A 5,580-nucleotide genomic window follows, 5' to 3' on the forward strand; every position below is an offset into this window, starting at 1 on the left:
CAACCTCCCATTCTTAAGCAAAATTCTGGAGAAATGTATGTTCAAACAGCTAAATGCTTTGTGCAAACTGAAGTTTTGAAAAATTCCCGGTTTTCGTGCCCACCACAGCACAGAGACAGCCTTATTTAAAGTGATACATTATCTTAAGAGCAGATGCCAAACAGCTCTCTGTCCTTAGACTTAAGTTCTGCATTCAACACTGTGGACCATGATGTCCTTCTGGACAGACTGGAGAGGTGGGTTGGCCTCTCCGGTCCAGTTCTAAAAGGGGTTAGGGCCTATTTAACAGTTCAAGAGTTTTTTTGTCACCCTCGGGGAACATAACTCGGACAAAATATACATCACAAGGTTTGATTTTTTTGTCCAGTACTATTCAGATTATATGTTACTCCTTGGCAGCGTTATCAGAAAGCACAGCATTGATTTTCACTGCCATACAGACGATACACAACTTTATATTTCTGTGTCACCAGAGGATTTTAGCTCCACGGATAAATTATTAGACTGTATTAGTGATTTAAATACAGTGCCTTGCGAAAGTATTCGGCCCCCTTGAACTTTGCGACCTTTTGCCACATTTCTGGCTTCAAACATAAAGATATAAAACTGTATTTTTTTGTGAAGAATCAACAACAAGTGGGACACAATCATGAAGTGGAACGACATTCATTGGATATTTCAAACTTTTTTAACAAATCAAAAACTGAAAAATTGGGCATGCAAAATTATTCAGCCCCTTTACTTTCAGTGCAGCAAACTCTCTCCAGAAGTTCAGTGAGGATCTCTGAATGATCCAATGTTGACCTAAATGACTATTGATGATAAATACAATCCACCTGTGTGTAATCAAGTCTCCGTATAAATGCACCTGCACTGTGATAGTCTCAGAGGTCCGTTAAAAGCGCAGAGAGCATCATGAAGAACAAGGAACACACCAGGCAGGTCCGAGATACTGTTGTGAAGAAGTTTAAAGCCGGATTTGGATACAAAACGATTTCCCAAGCTTTAAACATCCCAAGGAGCACTGTGCAAGCGATAATATTGAAATGGAAGGAGTATCAGACCACTGCAAATCTACCAAGACCTGGCCGTTCCTCTAAACTTTCAGCTCATACAAGGAGAAGACTGATCAGAGATGCAGCCAAGGGGCCCATGATCACTCTGGATGAACTGCAGAGATCTACAGCTGAGGTGGGAGACTCTGTCCATAGGACAACAATCAGTCGTATATTGCACAAATCTGGCCTTTATGGAAGAGTGGCAAGAAGAAAGCCATTTCTTAAAGATATCTATAAAAAAGTGTTGTTTAAAGTTTGCCACAAGCCACCTGGGAGACACACCAAACATGTGGAAGAAGGTGCTCTGGTCAGATTAAACCAAAATTGAACTTTTTGGCAACAATGCAAAACGTTATGTTTGGCGTAAAAGCAACACAGCTCATCACCCTGAACACAACATACCCACTGTCAAACATGGTGGTGGCAGCATCATGGTTTGGGCCTGCTTTTCTTCAGCAGGGACAGGGAAGATGGTTAAAATTGATGGGAAGATGGATGGAGCCAAATACAGGACCATTCTGGAAGAAAACCTGATGGAGTCTGCAAAAGACCTGAGACTGGGACGGAGATTTGTCTTCCAACAAGACAATGATCCAAAACATAAAGCAAAATCTACAATGGAATGGTTCAAAAATAAACATATCCAGGTGTTAGAATGGCCAAGTCAAAGTCCAGACCTGAATCCAATCGAGAATCTGTGGAAAGAACTGAAAACTGCTGTTCACAAATGCTCTCCATCCAACCTCACTGAGCTCGAGCTGTTTTGCAAGGAGGAATGGGAAAAAATGTCAGTCTCTCGATGTGCAAAACTGATAGAGACATACCCCAAGCGACTTACAGCTGTAATCGCAGCAAAAGGTGGCGCTACAAAGTATTAACTTAAGGGGGCTGAATAATTTTGCACGCCCAATTTTTCAGTTTTTGATTTGTTAAAAAAGTTTGAAATATCCAATAAATGTCGTTCCACTTCATGATTGTGTCCCACTTGTTGTTGATTCTTCACAAAAAAATACAGTTTTATATCTTTATGTTTGAAGCCTGAAATGTGGCAAAAGGTCGCAACGTTCAAGGGGGCCGAATACTTTCGCAAGGCACTGTACTTGGATGGCTCACAACTTCCTCCAGCTAAATCAAGAACGAGGTACTTATTGTTGGAGCCAAAGCACGGAGAGAGAATCTAGCCGCACATTTGAATTCACAGGCAATAAAGATAAAACACCAGGTAAAAAACCTAGGTGTTATTTTAGATTCCGAACTAAATTTTGAATCACACGTTAGGAACGTTACAACCTGAGGAATTACAACCTGAGGAACAATGCCAAGGTGCGACCATTTCTCTCTCTGTAAGAACCGACGCTAGAGTAGAGAAGCAGGTATAGAGAGTGAACATTTAATTTTGCACAGACATGGAACAGGACAGGAACAGCAGAACCGGGTAACACAACAATAAACGACAATTAATGCACAAGCGGGGAACAGAGCTGGGGAACAGACAGATATAGGGGAGGTAATAACACAGGTGATTTAGTCCAAATGAGTCCAGTGAATCGCTGATGAGCGTGACGAGGGAAGCAGGTGTGCGTAATAATGGTTGCAGGTGTGCGTAATGATGGTTGCAGGTGTGTGTAATGCTGGGCAGCCTGGCCCCCTCGAGCGGGCGTAACACTCTCAAGCTGATACAGAGAGACTCATCCATGCTTTTATTACAAGCAGGCTTGACTACTGTAATGCTCTCCTGTCTGGTCTATCCAAGAAAACCATTGGTCAACTGCAAAACATACAGAATGCTGCAGCACGGGTCCTGACCAAGACCAGATGGAGAGCACACGTTTACACAGGATTTAATGTCTCTGCACTGGCTAACTGTGAGTTTTGAAAATTAATTTTAAGATTCTTCTATTAGTTTTTAATTCAATCCATTATTGTGCACCCCAATACATGTCTGACATGCTTTTAAGTTATGTACCCAGTATGTCCCTCAGGTCCTCTGGCACTGTCCTTTTAACTATCCCAAAGCCTGGGACTAAGAGGCATGGAGAGGCAGTCTTTAGTTACTATGCCCCCAGCCTGTGGAAGAGCCGCCAGAGAACCTGAGGGGGGCCGAAACTGTGGACATATTTTAAAGAGATCTTAATACACATATTTTTATCTTTGCTTTTCCTTCGGGTGCTTTTCAGCCTTTCAGTTTGTGTCGTTCCTTTATATTTATCTTATATTTGTTGTGCAGTAAATATTTCAGCTTTTATTTTCATTTTTTAAATTGGTTTTCTTCTGTAAAGCACGTTGCGTTACATTCCATGTCTGAAATGTGCTGTATAAATAAAGCTTGATTTGATTTGAATGGAGAGAGAGAGAGAACGTTCTCCGCTGAGTTTATATAACTGTAAACAGAGCAGCGTGGTAGGTGTATTTTATGTACAATGTTGTCAACAGAATTAGGTGGCTGTTACTCCGGTCCCGGTTGCCTTTTGACAGCAGTACTAGAGTGGATTTAATCTACACTTATTTCCTTCATTTGGTGATTGGAATTTAGGCTGTGACAAAGAAAAGACAGCAGAGAGTCCTACAGTATGGTTTATCGGGGTTGTTTGTAACTATGGAAATTATTTTGTCAAACAGATTGTCAAACAGATTATGAACCCAAAAGTGTAAGTTTGATTCTAGAGAGGTGACGATAAATATAAAAATTATTTGGTTAGATGTAGGTGGAAGATTTATGTCTTCTTGTCTTCGGGAGATTTTATTAGCAATTGACTGATAAATTATTTTTCTTAAACAAGGGGCTAAAGTAAAGGGTAATTCATGTCCTTGTCAGCAAGAACCCTACTGTTATTCAACACACGTACAGTGTTTTATTATTCCACTTTTTCCCAGTGTTGCTAGTTTAATCCCAGTCTGATATGCTAACTGGTGTCTTTGAAAATGAGTTCTAAGAGGCTATGTCTTTTTGCAGTTATTCATGGACCGTTTTGAATATGTCCTACAAATAAGCATTGGATATGAAATGCTCCAGGTCTAGAATATAATTGTTGACATATTAGCACTGTGCACATGCTAGGCAGAGATGGTAGGGGGACTCATAAATTTATAAATGCAAAATATTTTCTCTATGTAGAGTAAGATGAGTTCAAGATTCTTCAACTAGTAGGCATAAACCACATGAATATGGATATTTATTCGATTTTTCATAAAGGTTGGGTGATTTTGAGAAATTAATTGTTATAACAAGAACACTTTCAAACACCCAGAACTTGGGAAACGTAGATCATGGGTGGATAACATAGATCATGGGTGGATAACATAGATCATGGGTGGATAACATAGATCATGGGTGGATGACATAGATCATGGGTGGAAAACATAGATCATGGGTGGATAACATAGATCATGGGTGGGAAACGTAGATCATGGGTGGATAACATAGATCATGGGTGGGAAACATAGATCATGGGTGGATAACATAGATCATGGGTGGGAAACATAGATCATGGGTGGAAAACATAGATCATGGGTGGATAACATAGATCATGGGTGGGAAACGTAGATCATGGGTGGATAACATAGATCATGGGTGGGAAACATAGATCATGGGTGGGAAAACATAGATCATGGGTGGATAACATAGATCATGGGTGGATGACATAGATCATGGGTGGATAACATAGATCATGGGTGGGAAACATAGATCATGGGTGGATAACATAGATCATGGGTGGATAACATAGATCATGGGTGGATAACATAGATCATGGGTGGATAACATAGATCATGGGTGGGAAATGTAGATCATGGGTGGATAACTTAGATCATGGGTGGATAACATAGATCATGGGTGGAAAACATAGATCATGGGTGGGAAACGTAGATCATGGGTGGATAACATAGATCATGGGTGGATAACATAGATCATGGGTGGATAACATAGATCATGGGTGGATAACATAGATCATGGGTGGATAACATAGATCATGGGTGGATAACATAGATCATGGGTGGGAAACATAGATCAAGGGTGGCCAACCTTCCTGGTGTCACATCTGCTCCTGCCACGCCCTCTAGTGCTCATCTGGTGTCTCCTTGACCTGCCGCCACTCCCGCAGTATACTCTCTCTCTCTCTCTCTCCCTCTCTGTGTGTGTGATTGTGTGGGCGGAGACAGGTGTGCTGGAGTCAGAGAAGATCCCACCAGCTGCAACCTGTTCCATAATCAAGACCTCTACAAATCCTCAGTCCTGCCACTTCCACTCTGCCAGATCGTAATCTCTGCCCAGTCAGTCCATGTATCTAGCCGTTTGTTCCTGTTGTGCCTGGTTTCCCTTGCCTGACGCTGTTTTCCTCTTGGCTACAGTTCTGCCCTCTCTGACTCTGGTCCCTGTCTCCAGTCCGACTTCTCATCAGTCCTCGCTTGGATTCCCCTCTGGACCTGCTTACCCTGTCTCGACCCCTCTCGCTCCAGCCTCAGCCTCCTCACCTGGTTTCCTGCAACCCCCCTGGCCTGCACTCAATCTTCCCCTCGTGTTTCA

This window comes from Oncorhynchus kisutch, linkage group LG22 (assembly GCF_002021735.2).
Source record: "Oncorhynchus kisutch isolate 150728-3 linkage group LG22, Okis_V2, whole genome shotgun sequence".
Lineage (NCBI taxonomy): Eukaryota > Metazoa > Chordata > Actinopteri > Salmoniformes > Salmonidae > Oncorhynchus > Oncorhynchus kisutch.